The sequence below is a fragment of the Oncorhynchus mykiss genome, chromosome 16 (assembly GCF_057628025.1).
Source record: "Oncorhynchus mykiss isolate SJ-2025 chromosome 16, ASM5762802v1, whole genome shotgun sequence".
Lineage (NCBI taxonomy): Eukaryota > Metazoa > Chordata > Actinopteri > Salmoniformes > Salmonidae > Oncorhynchus > Oncorhynchus mykiss.
Window position 1 is genome coordinate 29,332,129 of NC_143037.1, and position 18,080 is coordinate 29,350,208.

Consider the following 18,080-nt stretch of genomic DNA (forward strand, 5'->3'; position numbering starts at 1 on the left):
TATTAGCAGTAGCTAATACAAAGACGCAAGACTTGAAACCAAACGATGTATTGGGTAAGTATGAAGCCTTCCAGAACATTCTGAACGAAGACCATCGAAGGTAAGGGAATATTTATGCTGAAATCTGTGTTTCTGTTGACTCCAACATTACGGAGAAATGTAGCTTGTATCTGAGCGCCGTCTCAGAATATTGAATAGTGTGCGATTTCTGTAACGTTAAAAATAATTGTAACAAAGCGATTGCATAAAGAAGCAGTGTATCTTTCTAACTATATGTAGAACATGTATATTTAGTCAACGTTTATGATGTCTATTTACGTTATCTTGCCGCGCTACCTAGATTTCCTGCGGACATTTTTGAGTAATTTCTGAACATGAACTCAATGTAAATGGACATTTATGGATATAAATGGCATATTATTGAAAAAAAAAATGTACTGTGTAACATGTCCTCTTACTGTCATCTGATGAAGATTTTCAAAAGGTTAGTGAATGATTTATTTTTTAATCCTGCGTTTGTTGATTGCATGTTTTGGCTATTCAAATGAGCTGTGTCTGGTGGTGGTTTGACATATACATGTGCTATGTTTTCGCCGTAAAACATTTTAGAAATCTGACTTGCTGGCTAGATGAACAAGGTGTTTATCTTTCATTTGAGCTATTGGACTTGTTAATGTGTGGAGGTTAAATATTTCTAAGAATATTTTTGCGTTCCATGCGCCACCGTTCCATCTGAACGTGGGAGGGTAGAGTCCCAAATGGGAACCAATATCTTAGAAAGGTTAACTGGCTAACTTTGACTAGCTACTTCCAGACACAAACGAGAGAACACCTCACTCTGATAATTTTACTTGCCATAGCAGAGCTGGTTAGGCTGTTTTCCTGTTATCCAGAGTGTTGGTGACTGTAACTGTGCTGCTGGCAACAATTTATTGAAGCTTTTTTTTGCCAACGTTTTCTGACACCGGCCGTATTCAACAGGTGTTGAGCGTTCGTAAATTCATAAATCATTCTGTGCTCTGGCACTCAGATAAAGTGCTCTGAAATCGGAGTAGATAGCCAGAATTAACTATGTCCATTGAAATACAAAATGACTATACCACTTAGCTAAGAATGATGTGAATAATCAAGTCAATAAACGTTGGGTAGTAAGTTAGATAGTTAATATACTGCCTGGTAAGTTCGATGTATTAGTAGTCAGCTAATGTTAGGTAACTAGCTAACATACTGGTACATAAATGCTGTAATGCTATGCTGTTCGTAAGGATAGCGTAGCCAACAAAATGTCAGCCAACATAACGTGTAACGTAACTTATTTGAGAAGTCATTACTTTATTACATTGCTAAACATTTGTCATAATTAGTGAAAGCAATGAATTTGTATCCGCTCTGGTCGGACTTCGGCTGCAAATTTTCCGCCATTTTCTTCAAATCTGAGAACTTTGAAGCCACGCTCATTTTCTGAAGAATTGCATTATGGGACCTAAAAATAACAAATAGTGTCAACTGCTTGTATACTTCATATTTTGTTGAATTTAGTACGACATCCGGGAACTTTTGGCATACTAACTATATCCATACTATGACCAATAAGCATACTATATACTCAATTGACGTCACAAATAGTGCAGTTAGTATGAGTATTCGAACACAGCTAAAGACATAAACCAAACACTGACACAACACAGAGGTGTCTGTTCAAAGTGCCTGTTGAACGTTCTCTCTCTTTATGTTGCTTTGGTTACATGCACAAGTGCCATTTGTTTCCTCTAATTGTAATACAAACAAATTAAAACAGGATCTACTGCCGCTAACAAACAGTCACATTAAACATACTTAATTTTCCTGTAAATGACTGATTTGGGACCGGGACCTGTTCAGGAGGAGATAACGTTCATATGAAAATGTTTTGTCGAGAGTGAACCGTGTCAGGTTTACTTATTACATAGAATTATTATTTTCCCCCTAATAAGAATAATGCTAAGATTTCCACATTTGCAGCATATAGTTTTTTTTCAATATGATTGTATGGGTCATTTTGAGGTCAGAATAATAAAAGAATGATCTTAATGCAATAATCCTGTGTCAATACTTTCGTTGATGAAGTGTGAGTGATTGCTGAAGGTAGGCAACGTTATTTTTCAAGTAACATTTAATCTGCAGCAAATGGCCCAAGCATTGCTGAGGCCTGGGTATGTATTTTACCACATATGTTATAGCAATCTGTCAGTTGATGGCACAGTCAATGACGTGGCACACATCGATTGGTTGATGCATGCAATGTCTGATGCGCTCAAGAAAATACGAGACCTGACTGAGAAAATTGTTTTGAATGAGCATCAAACTCTAAATTCTAATTTGGAAACTCTGGCATCATTCTAGCGCTCAAATTTTCTGACCTGAAGATCACTAACATCATGATTTGAACTTGTTTTTTCCCCAAGTTTCCAGTTGTCTTGAAAGCACCATTAGCAGGGGAACACCACCAAAATCAAATAAATGTTTATTGGTCGCATACACATATTTTGCAGAGGTTATTGCAGGTGTAGCTAAATGCTTGTGTTCCTAGCTCCAACAGTGCAGTAATATCTAACAATACACACATCTAAAGTAAAAGACTGGAATTAAGAAATATATACATTTTGGGACGAGCAGTGTAGGAGTCGAGTTTATACATGTGTAAATATGATCCTTAACGGTCCTCAAAGCACTTAATGATGACAGAAGTGAGTGCTACCGGGCGATAGTCATTTAGTTCAGTTACTTTCGCTTTCTTGGGTACAGGAACAATGGTGCACATTTGAAGTAAGTGGGGACAGCAGACTGGGATAGGGAGAGATTGAATATGTTCGTAAACACTCCAGCCAGCTGGTCTACGCATGCTCTGAGGACGTGGCTAAGGATGCCGTCTGGGATGGCAGCCTTACGAGGGTTAACACTCTTAAATATCTAACTCACGTCGGCCACGGATAACGAGAGCTCACAGTCCCCGGGAGTGGCCAGCGATGGTGGCACTGTGTTATCCTCAAAGTGGGCGAAGGTGGTGTTTAGCTTGTCTGGGATCAAGACGACAATCGTGGCTGGTTTTCCCTTTGTAATCCGTGAATGTCTCTGTACTGATGTGTTGCCTGTTTGATTGCCTTATGGAGGGCATGACTGGACTGTTTGTATTCAACCATATTCCCAGTCATTTTGTCGTGGTTAAATACGGTGGTTTGTGCTTTCAGTTTTGCACGAATGCTGCCATCTACCCATGGTTTTAGGTTTGGATAGGTTTTAAATCATCACAGTGGGAACAACATCCCCTATACACTTCCTGAGAAACTCAGTCACCGTGTCAGTGTATACGTCAATTCTTAAAGGCAACCCGGAACATATCCCAGTCCGCGTGATCAAAACAATCCTGAAGCATGTATTCCGATTGATCAGATCAGCGTTGAATAGACCTTAGCTTGGGTACTATGGTGTCATCAGGTGCACCTACCTTTGACACTAAACTGTGCATATGGAGCTGTTTACCCTCTTTAATTCCATTGAAAGACAGACATCAGACACACCTAAATAGTGTACTATAATTAACTTGAAAGAAATCTGTGAATGCATAGTTCAAAACAGTAAAAGAAATGTCAAGCAATGTCAGTGTTATGTCATGCTTAGTGTTGGACTCTGGGGATCTCCGCATGATTCTTTATCCACGCTGTCATCTGCTCTTTGAGGGTGAATCTCTCTGGGTGAATCTGGAAGAGTGGTGCTTGTCCATTTAAAAAAAAAAAACGTGTTCCTCTGCTGAGACTTAGGGTTCTATTCAGTCTGTAAACTGAAGCGTAACAGATTCTGCGATTAGACATTTAAAGGTAATTTCTGGTTGAGCCGTCATATGCAGCTTTTACCATGAATGCAACCACCACTAATGCGGGAACATTTCCTTTACATTTCAATCACGCTGTAAAGCTGAACATCTGCAATGCGGAATGAATAGTGCCGTGAAGCTCACTGTAAAGTCTGGTATACAGTAGGTCTATTGACATGTCTGTAGAGAGTTGTTGCAATGACATCATGAACATTCTATTGTCGTCCGACATAAAAGTTGTCATTAGTATAATGTATTAACACAAAAACGACAGCCTGGTGGTCTAAAATAGCATAACTGCGGTATTTTAATATCAATAAACCCATCGGTTTTATGAATTTAGTATATGTCAATCTAGCAATCCAAGCAACTACTGTAAAAGCAACTTTCTAAACAATGTTTTTGTTCGTTTCTAGCTTATCTGGCTAGCCAGTTCAAATAATGACCATATCATAGCTTTAGCTCATTGTTATTCATTATTACAGGAAAAATGAACTCACAACAAGATAATTATTGAATTTTGATTCATTTTGTATTTAACCTTCCCTATCTGACTGAGTGCCTGGGGACAGTTCATGTCAGAACATGTTCATAGGCTTGAGCAGTGCATGCCTCACTCCAAGCCTTTTATGCAACTCCCTGACAGATCTCAGCCAGTGTTTCTTGGCTGTGCTCGCCTTTTCGGTCACACTTTATTTAGATGTTCCATCAGTAAATGCTCTACAGATGGTCATACTATACAAAATAATACAGTATATGGCATGTGTCCAAAAGCGATAATCTATTTTTTGTGTCACATGTCTATGCCCTTTTATGGACTTCCTGTCTGGATGTTCTCACGCTATCGAGTGAGTGCTTTTGGGTAAAGCAAATGTTTGCAATAAAAATGTCCTGGCTATTATGTGTAGTGACCTTGAACTGAAATAAAATGTGAAACAGTTGGGAAATGTTGTACTGAACCTATGGATCTGCTGTTTATGGAGCTTGTATATGAAAAATTAATTTCCGGGGTAGATCTGCCTGAGTATAATTCATCTTACCTGTCCTGTGCCATGTCTAACACAGAAACCACAGAAGACCTGTATCCTAGACCAATTCTAGGTGTACTTCATGTCTTTGACACAATGACAAAACCATCTTAAGCCATTTTCTCCTGCGTTTCGCTTGAGAGAGTGGCTTAAGATAAGACTTGCTCCATGTTAGATCAAACAGGCCCTGAGTGGAACATCCCTGCCTGGGTACACATTGGAAGAGGAAGTCTGTGGGTGAGATGATTTGAAAGCCATAAGAATTTCTTCAGTGGTATATAGTCCAGACTCCAAAGTGACAATTTTAGGTTGTGCCGAATTCAATAGCTCAAATGCAACCAAATCTGTTTGTGCATGCTTTGGAAAATACATACGAACTGAGGTCAACTATTTTGTACCTGTCTTTAGCTTTATGAGGGGAGATTATTTTCAAGTGCTTGCTTGATATGATAAAACAAGTACAGCAGTTTTTTCACCATTGTGAACATTTACAACGATGGGCTCTTCTGTCCTCAAGACATAATTTGGGTTTAAAGGCAAGAAGGAATAGAAAACATACGAAACCTGGAAGGCCCTGGAGATCCAGCGTGGAAGAGACATTGTCTGACGCGCTTACAGCTTGTAGATGGGGATTTAGACTAATGGGGGTGTTGGTTTACAATAGATCCTTGCCAAGGCCTTTTTCTCTAAGAAAGGAATTAAAGAATAATTTAAAATAAACATAAGGTATAGTTTCAGAATGCATAGTACACTTTTTAATAATTGTAACATGTAGGCATTCATGTATTAACATTTTAGACAAAAATAAAAGGATTTAAAAAGATAATTGTATTTACCTTCAATGAAATATCAGGCTCTGTCTCTCCGCAAGGTTGTGTGTGAGGCAAGGTGTTAGGTCACAAGCTATGGGTTTACACACAGAGGAAAATACTCAATGACTTTTTTCTATGAACAAAATACATTTAAAAGTAATTGTAATGTATGTTTAAATGTGGGTCATAACATTTTGAAGGAAAAAATAAAGGGTTTTAAAAAGCAGCGTGTATTTACATTAATGGAATTATATATATCTTCCTCTGGCCTTCTGTCTCTTGTCCTCGGGCACTGAGAGAGAGAGAGAGAGAACCCTGATCAAGGAGCAAAGGCCTTATTTTCTATGAATACATTTTTAAAAAGTCTTTCCTAAAACAAAATTACTATACATAAACATTTAATGGGTATTAAATGTAGCATTGTTTAATAATATGTATGATTTATATACATTTAGTAAAAAAAATGTTTTTTTAAAAAGAGGTATAGTTTTATATTGTATAGTAAACTTTTAATAATATGTATATGTTTAAAGGTCTGTACTAAATATTTAGAATTAAATTAAGTGGTTTAAAAATGTATTTACCTTCATAGAGGTTTCATTGTCTGTCTGTCTCCCCAATCTGTTTCTCTCTACACAAGAGAAAGTTGTTCGTAGGGGTGTCTGTGTGTCTTTCAAAACAACTGTCCAGTGGGCCTCCGAGGATGTCCGGACCCCCAAACAGTTGTGACCATCCTGGGCGTCCGGATCTCTGTCTCTCACCGCAGCAGGTATGTACATAAGGGTACCCCCAAACAACTGTTGTTTATTCCCCTGAGGATGTCCAAGGATGGAATGTACTTTGTATGTCTCTGTCAAGCACACCCTCTTTGAAATGGTTATTATTTTTAAAGATCGCCCCATTTCAATGCTGACCTAACAGATCCCCTGAATAACATTTTAGTGGTTTAAATCAGGGGCAGTTGGCAGTTGGTCTGTGCTACATGAGTGTTACACTCAAGTTGAGCTATTAGACAATTATTAGCTGCTGTTTGGTCGGTAAGACACGCGTATTTTACTCTGAAAAGAGAGCTGTTAGTATACAGTATTTAGCGGCAGGCAGGTCGATGCAACACATGTGTTTTACTCTAAACCGAGCACTGCTCTCTAGTAATTTGTGAATATTTGTGTTAATGCGATTTAAATTAACTTTTTTCTTGTCATCAAGGATGCAGGCTGTACATGTGAAATACAGGGATTGTCAGAAGTACATTTGTTATGAGGGGCAACTGACCTTCAAATCCTTTTTGGATTGTGATGAGTGAAAAGTTTCACATAATATCCCATGGAACAACATACTTACACTTTAAATATACTTTGACATAACACTTTATATTTACTGTCAAGATTTGCAGATTTCCTTGCTGATAATCAATACAAATCAAACTTGCGCCTCCCCAAATCACAGATCAGTCAAAGATTGGTTTATGTTTGGGAGTTGTCTAATTATGCTCATCTGTAGCTGTGCTCAATGTCTTTGCCGGTCAATTAATGGTTTTAAAGAATAGGTGATACTAACATTTGTATGCCACTTCAATCTGTTGATAGCTATCTGTGGTGTATTGCTATAATACTCAGACTGCTGTTATAATAATTCAGTATGTGGCAGTAGTAGACAGCATATAATTGGAATTGACATGGAAAGGAGCACTAAGTCAGTTTTGGTTCCGATGTTCACGTAAAGATGACCTTAATTTCTGTCTTCTGTTCTGTTTTTTTTCCTAAAAAATACACAACATATTTAATCAATAAGGTTGTGCAATCTTATTTTGTCTTCACAGTTGCCAATAAATTTGACATTCCAACCTTAAAAGTCTAAGTCCATGATGAATCAAAGACTGAAGTTGATGAGGTGTTTGAGTTTCTTCTTAAGAAACAAGACCTTGGTGTGCTGGAAATTTGTTTACACCAAGATAATCCTGATGGTGAGTTGCTTGTTAGCTTAGAGCTTCACATTCATCCATACAGTCCTGGCTAGCCTAACACATGTTCTGAATATGTGAGACAAGCAGATATCTACTGATTTCTTTTCTCATTTTGATATTTAAAAATTATTTGTTTCTGTGCTCACCTCTCCCACCCCTTTTAGAACAGTAGTGGGCCTAATCAATTCAAAATGTTACATTTTTGCATTCCGCTTGTTATTAGCAAAATTCCTCTAATCATGATAATGGATGTTTCCACCTAAATGTATTAGAATTAGTGTTAATCACACCAGTTAAATGTTAACATGATTGCTAGATTTGTTGAGCTCCTCCTGCAAGCAGCTCATTATCAAAATACAGTAGAGACAATGAGGGGGACTCCAATGACACCATTATATTGCAGCAGAGTCCTGCTACAAGAAAGACAGCCGAGGATAATTGTCTCTCATAAGTACTGCAAATTTCCTGTTTAAACAAATGCCAAACTTGAAGATTGAGTGATAAAGGACATCAATGAAAGGGTGATCATGGTGTGTTTTATTATACTAGCTATGTCATTTGTTTTAAAAGTGTTAGTGTTCCTTTTTTAAATTACTCCAAGTTAGATGATTGAAGACATTCTGAAGAACAAACCTGGAGGAGAGAGGATCATGAATGAGTATGATCGGACAAAAATCCTAACAGATAGCGGAAGACGTGATATGGTCAAGATATTGGTTGCACAAATGACAAGGGAACATGTGTCATATACTCATTACATACCTTACCACCTAACACAACATGCCAATATTTAAATTGTTTTTTACTGTTGGGTGATGTTATTTAAACTATAGATCTGTTAACATGTCTGTATGCCCACCATCTCTGCCATCTATCCTAAGCTCAACTCTGGTGTTCTAAAAGCCCAGTTAAGTTTTGGACTGCGAGTGTCAGACCTGTTGAATGAGCAAATCTTCATCTATGGGCGCATCTGTAGTTAAGGATAAAAATGAATATGAAGAAATTTTAACCTGCTCACTCAAACTGAATTATACTTTACTTTAGGAGCATTATTACAATGCAGAAGATGGGAGTGGATATCTAGCATGGAGACTGAAATCAGAGGGACGACAGAAGACCATTTGATTGTAGTTAGTCTCATTCATGACACATTCATTCACATAATTGTATGCAAACAATTGTATAAGCAAGTGTTTTAGTCTTTTAGTATGAATTGCTGGAGTCAAATAAATCATACTTTTCACCTGGTGACATAACTGCATGCATGGTCATCCTTGCAGAGTTTCCGAGCCTTTTTTATATCTTATGACGCAATATTGTATACTTGTATAGAGCAGACAAACCCAGTAATCTGTAAAGGTTTCACCGTGTTACAGGTGGTCCAAAAGCTGATAGAGACCCCTTCAGAGAGTAAAACTGTCCAACAACAGAAAGCCTGTGTTGTGAGGCCAGACGAATGCTAATTCCTTGACAAAACACTTCAAGTTGGTCCACAGACATTGTCCAGGAAAGAAATCCGCATTTAAGAAGTCTTAAATGCGGTCAAGCTGGTTGTTCACAAGTTGATGGCACCTTTTTCTGGGTTCAGAAAGCATCTTAAAAAGCACATGAACCTTCTGATCATGAAGGCCCCTCTACAGCTGAATATGTAGCAGTAATTTTGATTCCTTGCCATCAACTAGTTCCCCTTCTGCCTCAGTCCTTGTCAATAAGAGTCTTGTAGACAGCTGAGCTGCAACCATAACTGAACTTAGTGGCAGGTGTAGGGGAAACAACCATTAACTCTTTGGTAATTTCCATGGGCGAGATAGTTGATGATATTGTGTCTCCTGACCCCTCCTGTCTCAGCCTCCAGTATTTATGCTGCAGTAGTTTGTGTCGGGGGGCTAGGGTCAGTTTGTTATATCTGGAGTACTTCTCCTGTCCTATTCGAATCTAAGTGTGCGTTCTCTAATTCTCTCCTTCTCTCTTTCTATCTCTCGGAGGACCTGAGCCCTAGGACCATGCCCCAGGAATACCTGACATGATGACTCCTTGCTGTCCCCAGTCCACCTGACTGTGCTGCTGCTCCAGTTAACTATTCTGCCTTATTATTATTCGACCATGCTGGTCATTTATGAACATTTGAACATCTTGACCATGTTTTGTTATAATCTCCACCCGGCACAGCCAGAAGAGGACTGGCCACCCCACATAGCCTGGTTCCTCTCTAGGTTTCTTCCTAGGTTTTGGCCTTTCTAGGGAGTTTTTCCTAGCCACCGTGCTTCTTCACCTGCATTGCTTGCTGTTTGGGGTTTTAGGCTGGGTTTCTGTACAGCACTTTGAGATATCAGCTGATGTACGAAGGGCTATATAAAATACATTTGATTGATTGATATTCATAATCAAGCTAAAGAATCTGTGAAGAAGTGTATGTCTATACAGGAGCCTATTAAAAGTGACATTGAGTGTAAAATGTATCAGTGTTTTGAAAAAAAAAATTAAATCCTTTTGGTGTATTAAATTCTGAAAGTAAGAGAAGGCAGTATTTTACAGAAAAGTGGGGAAGGGTAGACCCAGTGAATACGTTCTTGGGACAAGATTTGATACACAATGCAATCGGACTACTGGAGGCTATGATCAAATTGTTGTTACTGATAAATTTGTTAACATCCCAATTTTGAAAACATTAGTTTATTTACAAACAACCTAAAGGAGATGCAGACCTGATTCCAGTTCAAGAAAACTTTGACTTATGTGATGGAGATCTGTTCAAGAGCCATGATCTATTTTCAAAACAGAAGCATGCAATTCAGATACACCTTTTCTATGATGATTTTGAAACAGTAAATCCTCTTGGATCAAAATGGGGAATACATAAAATAGGAGCAATCTATTTCACCTTACAGAATTTCTCCAAAGTTCAACTAATTTCTGCTTAATATTCATTTGGTTGCTTTATTTCATGCCCAAGACGTTAAAACATATGGTATGGCTTTTCTAAAATACTTGATCCAATTGTGCAGGATATTCAAGTACTTGAGAGGGATGGAATTATGGTCCCCTTGTATGATCAACCAGTGTGTGGAACTATTGTCCAAGTTACAGGTGACAACCTTGGTCTTCACTGTGTATTTGGTTTTGTTGAATCATTCAGTGCCACATATTGTTGCCGCGTTTGCCTTGCTGAGAAAGAGGACTCAGACTGAATTTGATGAAGATTCACCCAAGATAGTAATGTGAACTCGAGCACTTCATGCAGAACAATGCCAAAAAAAAAGACAAATCCCAGTCTTCCCTATGTGATTGCAAGAACGTTTAACACCAATCTAAACTCCTTGCAGTACTTCAATACATGTGAAAACTTGTCTGTCAATATTATGCATGATATCTTGGAGTGGCACAATATGAAATGAAACTGCTAATACTGCACTTGTCTATCAAGTACACAACATCGGGCCTCCCGGGTGGCGCAGTGGTTAAGGGCGCTGTACTGCAGCGCCAGCTGTGCCGTCAGAGTCCCTGGATTCGCGCCCAGGCTCTGTCGTAACCGGCCGCGACCGGGAGGTCCGTGGGGCGACGCACAATTGGCCTAGCGTCGTCCGGGTTAGGGAGGGATTGGTCGGTAGGGATCTCCTTGTCTCATCGTGCACCAGCGACTCCTGTGGCGGGCCGGGCGCAGTGTGCGCTAGCCAAGGTTGCGCCAGGTGCACTGTGTAACCTCCTACACATTGGTGCGGCTGGCTTCCGGGTTGGATGCGCGCTGTGTTAAGAAGCAGTACGGCTGGTTGGGTTGTGTATCGGAGGACGCATGACATTCAGCGTCTCTCTCGAGCCCGTACGGGAGTTGTAGCAATGAGACAAGATAGTAGCTACTACAACAATTGGATACCACGAAATTGGGGAGAAAAAGGGGTAAAATTCAACAAAAAAAAAAGTACACAACATCAAATGAAATAGACAGGAGAATAAAGAGCTTTAAACTATGGTTACATGGAGCAAAACAACAAGCCTCCTGCTGTGAAGGTAGGAAAGGACTAATGACTTGGGGTTAAATGCTATCCAGTCCTGGTGTTTACTTCGCAATCTACCACTTATCTTTGGAGACTTTGTTTGTCCAAATGATCTACACTGTAGTATGTACTGTTGCTTCAGATAATACACTGCTCAAAAAAATAAAGGGAACACTTAAACAACACAATGTCAAGTCCAAGTCAATCACACTTCTGTGAAATCAAACTGATTGCACAACAAACAGCATGTGAAATTTATTGTCAAATGGAATAGACAACAGGTGGATATTATAGGCAATTAGCAAGACACTCCCAATAAAAAGGAGTTGTTCTACAGGTGGTGACCACAGACCACTTCTCAGTTCCTATGCTTCCTGGCTTTGGTCACTTTTGAATGCTGGCGGTGCTTTCACTCTAGTGGTAGCATGAGGTGGAGTCTACAACCCACACAAGTGGCTCAGGTAGTGCAGCTCATCCATGATGGCACATCAAAGCTGTGGCAAGAAGGTTTGCTGTGTCTGTCAGCGTAGTGTCCAGAGAGTGGAGGCGCTACCAGGAGACAGGCCAGTACATCAGGAGACGTGGAGGAGGCCGTAGGAGGGCAACAACCCAGCAGCAGGACCGCTACCTCCGCCTTTGTGCAAGGAGGAGCAGGAGGAGCACTGCCAGAGCCCTGCAAAATGACCTCCAGCAGGCCACAAATGTGCATGTGTCTGCTCAAACGGTCAGAAACAGACTCCATGAGGGTGGTATGAGGGCCCGACGTCCACAGGTGGGGGTTGTGCTTACAGCCCAACATGCAGGACGTTAGGCATTTGCCAGAGAACACCAAGATTGGCAAATTCGCCACTGGAGCCCTGTGCTCTTCACAGATGAAAGCAGGTTCACACTGAGCACATGTGACAGAGTCTGGAGACGCCGTGGAGAACATTCTGCTGCCTGCAACATCCTCCAGCATGACCGGTTTGGCGGTGGGTCAGTCATGGTGTGGGGAGGCATTTTTTGGGGGGCCGCCATGTGCTCGCCAGAGGTAGCCTGACTGCCATTAGGTACCGAGATGAGATCCTCAGACCCCTTGTGAGACCATATGCTGGTGCGGTTGGCCCGGGTTTGCAGCAGGAGGAACTGGTGCACATCACAAAATAAATGGCATCATGAGGTAGGAAAATTATGTGGATATATTGAAGCAACATCCCTAGGCATCAGTCAGGAAGTTAAAGCTTGGTCAAAAATGAGTCTTCCAAATGGACAATGACCCCAAGCATACTTCCAAAGTTGTGTCAAAATGGCTTCAGGACAACAAAGTCAAGGTATTGGAGTGGCCATCAAAGCTCTGACCTCAATCCTATAGAATATTTTTGGGCAGAACTGAAAAAGCTTGTCTGAGCAAGGAGGCCTACAAACCTGACTCAGTTACACCAGCACTGTCAGGAGAAATGGGCCAAAATTCCCCCAACTTATTGTGGGAAGCTTGTGGAAGGCTACCCAAAAAACATTTGACCTATTTTAAACCATTTAAAGGCAATGCTACCAAATACTAATTGAGTGTATGTAAACTTCTGACCCACTGGGAATGTGATGAAAGAAATAGGAGCTGAAATACATTGTTCTGACATTTCACATTCTTAAAATAAAGTGGTGATCCTAACTAACCTAAAACAGGGAATTTTTACTAGGATTAAATGTCAGGAATTGTGAAAAACTGAGTTTAGATGTTTGGCTAAGGTGCATATAAACTTTGAGTATGAATCAAGTCGACCATAGGACAAACATTACACAAGTTGGAAATCGCAATTCAACAATGAGTGGTTTGAAAGGACTCAATGACAGTGGCTTTTATCAAGCATTTATCGAGCCACACAAAGCGATAACTAGCTGAGTCACTAGTTGACATGAATGTTTTCTAAAGTTATTGTGATCCTCATCTCCCTGACACACACGCAGAGAACACACATACCTGTTTTGTTAATGATAGTAAATGTGTGTGTATCAAAATTTCAGCTAGCTACAACCAATGCCTACAACAGGTAAAAATGAAAACTTACCATGTCCATGGAGGATTAGCCATTGAGCTAACATTACCCAACTAAGTTAGCTGGCTAGCAAATTTTTCCTTGACGTTCTTCTCCCCAACAAACCACCTGTTACGCTCATCGTTGTAAGAATGGTCGGACCAAGATGCAGCGTGGGGTAGGTTAATCATATTTATTAATGCTAACCAGCAAGAAACCCACCGAACCGTACAGCCTTGTCGGGCTCAATAGCAACAATACAAAAACAAGATCCCACAAACAACAGGTGGGAAAGGCTGCCTAAATATGATCCTCAATCAGAGACAACAATAGACAGCTGCTTCTGATTGGGAACCATACCAGGCAAACAAAGAAATAGAAAACATAGATTGCCCACCCTAGTCACACCCTGACCTTACCAAATAGAGAATTAAAAGGATCTCTAAGGTCAAGGCGTGACACCACTGCTTAACTTACACAAGTAAAACAAGAATGCAGGAGAACAGGGACTACCACTACCACGCAGTCAATTATTTTCTAAGTTGTCTGTGTACATTGATTTCCAGCTGTGTTGTTGTGTAGCCTACTGGGCCTCTGTCCAAACTGCTTTTGAAATAACCACAGAGCAAGCAGGCTGCCTGCATGTAAAGATCTATTACTGCGCTATGCACAGATTCCATTCCAAGTTTTAGCTGGAACTGATATGCCTACCTCCTCATTTAAAATAACATTATGTTTATTGTTTAAAAGCTCATCATGTATGCATAGTCACCTTAACCATACCCACATGTACATACTACCTCAATAAGCCTGACTAACCGGTGTCTGTATATAGCCTTGCTACTCTTATTTTTAAATGTATTTTTACTGTTGTCTTATTATTTCTTATTACTTCTTATTTCACACACACACACACACACACACACACACACACACACACACAATTGGTTAGTAAGTAAGCATTTTGGCGCACGTGACATATAAACTTTGATTTGACACTAATTATTCATAGAAATAAATGTGATGAAAATAGGGTTTTGTAAATCCTGGTGGATTTTAGTATGATATTGAAGTAAAAGGCAGTGTTATTTATTACATTCTGAAAATGGTTTAGTTATTCATAATTGTCACGACTTCTGCCGAAGTCAGCCCCTCTCCTTGTTCGGGCGACGTTGCATGTAGAGGTCTGTAATTTTTGGTACACTTCAATTTCATAGGTACACTTCAACTGTGAGAGACGGAATCTAAAACAAAAATCCAGAAAATCACATTGTATGATTTTTAAGTAATGAATTAGCATTTTATTGCATGACATAAGTATTTGATACATCAGGAAAGCAGAACTTAATATTTGGTACAGAAACCTTTGTTTGCAATTACAGAGATCATACGTTTCCTGTAGTTCTTGACCAGGTTTGCAGACACTGCAGCAGGGATTTGGCCCACTTCTCCATACAGACCTTCTCCAGATCCTTCAGGTTTCGGGGCTGTCGCTGGGCAATACGGACTTTCAGCTCCGTCCAAAGATTTTCTATTGGGTTCAGGTCTGGTCAAATTTCAACTAAATGTACCATCTTACTACCCCTTCTAATCTGTCTAAATAAAGCAGAGAAAAAAACATTCTCCATAGGACCTTATCATCAATCAATATTTAGGCTATAAACCATTTGCATTTCTAAACCATTGATTGTGTGAGAAAAAAAGTTTTTGTGTTTTGATCCCTTTTTCATGCACTGAAACCCCCAAAAGTGTTTTTACAACACTCTCAAAAACACCAATATTCAGGTTGAAGAACCACTTTGGGTGTTTCAGAGTACTTAATTTCTGTTTTAAAAAACATTCTGTTTATTAATACAATTACATTGAGTTACATTCAATCACCATCCAAACACCAGATCTCAGCATAAGTGCACTACTTTACATGATTTCAGTTCACAATCATGGTGTTCTGAGACTTTCTAGTTTTACTGTGTAGGGTAAATGAGATCAAATTAAATAGACAGAACAGAACTAACGTAACGTTACTTTTGTACCTGCCGGCGGGGTGGGAATAATACAGCCTTGGACGAAAGTAACAGCTGTCAAGAAATGCACAATATCTGTCTTATTTCCATGTTACTGGTTTGTAATGCTTGTTACTTTCAACAAATGTACAATCAGCCATCATTTCATGATCGTGTCGATTTGAATAAGTCATGCTATAGGTTCTAATTGTAAATGAACTATGTGTCAACATCACGCAAACACAACATTTTGACTTACAATATTCATCGGACTAAAATGGATCACATAACCATATTTTTCAAATGTCATTTCAATTGGCATTTAGTCCGATGTTTTTCACAATTTTCAATTACTATTCATGCTTAGATCTACCAATCAGGTAAACTCTAGCTGTCCTCATCATGCACACTCCTCGTGTCTTGATAGAATAAAACATTTTATTCTCTTCACGAACGGCAAACTCATCATGCTTATCACATTTCCATGGCTTGACACAAGGTAATTTACCTCCAGATTCATAAAGATATATATTTTTAACCACTAACCTGTCAATAAAAGCTTATGTGACAACCTGATCCATCAAGTCTGTTGATTAAGGCATAATTCTAATGATGTCATAATTTTCAGACATTGTCACATAATTTTGCTAAGATTATAAAGCAATATGAATTAGAGGAGACACTGGCCTGTGCTTAAAAATGATGTAATTTTATTCTAGGTCATCAGTTACTTTCATTTAAAAAAAATAATAATAATTTTACCCCTTTTTCTCCCCAATTTCGTGGTATCCAATTGTTGTAGTAGCTACTATCTTGTCTCATCGCTACAACTCCCATACGGGCTCCGATACACAACCCAGCCAGCCGTACTGCTTCTTAACACAGCGCGCATCCAACCCGGAAGCCAGCCGCACCAATGTGTCGGAGGCTACATTCCTTTTGTAGCAAGTATTTGATATAATAGCTTAAATTGAAACGAACGGATTGATGTGTCAATTGTTGTTTTCTACTGTGTGGAGGGCTGGCTGAGGCTTAGAGCTGGGGCAGAATGCTGTCCTTCAGGGGTGCAAAGCAGGCTGGGTGATGGAGACCGGTTGACTGGGTGACTGACTGTCCTTCTGGGGGGCAGAGCAGGGTCCCTGGGGTGGCCCCATTCCTCCCTGGCCCTTTCACTGGGGCAGAGAGCTGGCTAGACTGAGTGGTGTCCCCTGGCAGCCGTGTAGTGGGTAATATTTGATATATACACCTCGTAATAAGACTATGCAATTAGCCCATTAAATGAAACATAGAATAAATGGATGCAGTGGCGCCACCTGGAACCCCAGCCCTCACTGGCCCTCCGGAGCTCTCTCATTCAATTCAATAAAGTGCGGATAAAGGGAGGGAGTAACTGTAGATAGCCAAATGATGACACAGAGCTCTAAAATGGCCAGTGGACTCTGTAATTGTTTTATTCATATGGAAGTAATTAAAGTTAAGGAAGTATTTGTCATGTACAGTGCCTTGCGAAAGTATTCGGCCCCCTTGAACTTTGCGACCTTTTGCCACATTTCAGGCTTCAAACATAAAGATATAAAACTGTATTTTTTTGTGAAGAATCAACAACAAGTGGGACACAATCATGAAGTGGAACGACATTTATTGGATATTTCAAACTTTTTTAACAAATCAAAAACTGAAAAATTGGGCGTGCAAAATTATTCAGCCCCTTTACTTTCAGTGCAGCAAACTCTCTCCAGAAGTTCAATGAGGATCTCTGAATGATCCAATGTTGACCTAAATGACTAATGATGATAAATACAATCCACCTGTGTGTAATCAAGTCTCCATATAAATGCACCTGCACTGTGATAGTCTCAGAGGTCCGTTAAAAGCGCAGAGAGCATCATGAAGAACAAGGAACACACCAGGCAGGTCCGAGATACTGTTGTGAAGAAGTTTAAAGCCGGATTTGGATACAAAAAGATTTCCCAAGCTTTAAACATCCCAAGGAGCACTGTGCACGCGATAATATTGAAATGGAAGGAGTATCAGACCACTGCAAATCTACCAAGACCTGGCCGTCCCTCTAAACTTTCAGCTCATACAAGGAGAAGACTGGCCCAGGGTCATGTTTTGGAGGAAGCATGACTCCACCGTTGCCTTTTCCGAGCCCGTTAGGGAGTTGAAGTGATGAGACAAGACAGAAATTGTGGAGAAAAAGTGGGGTAAAATACATTTAAAAAATATATATATAATCCTCCGCCCCCATTGCTGTAAACGTCACAGTCTCTAGCTTGACTTCCTGAACTCCTTAGGAACTCGCCTTTCATCGCATATTAATGTTGTCCGTCTATGACCAAAATAAATAAAGTTTTCATTTAAATTGAATTATTTTAGACGACTGGGTATAAATCTGAATGTGCTAAAGTGATTAAACC

The 18,080-nt window shown here is 39.8% G+C and overlaps 1 long non-coding RNA gene across 1 annotated transcript; it reads left to right on the forward strand.

Annotated features, from left to right (window-relative positions):
- The first annotated feature begins 608 nt into the window (after positions 1 to 608).
- LOC110491796 (uncharacterized) lies at positions 609 to 8,909 on the forward strand. Its single transcript, XR_002468904.3, has 3 exons — positions 609 to 6,459; positions 7,510 to 7,653; positions 8,698 to 8,909. It is a non-coding gene; the product is annotated as an uncharacterized LOC110491796 (long non-coding RNA).
- The last annotated feature ends 9,171 nt before the right edge of the window (positions 8,910 to 18,080 follow it).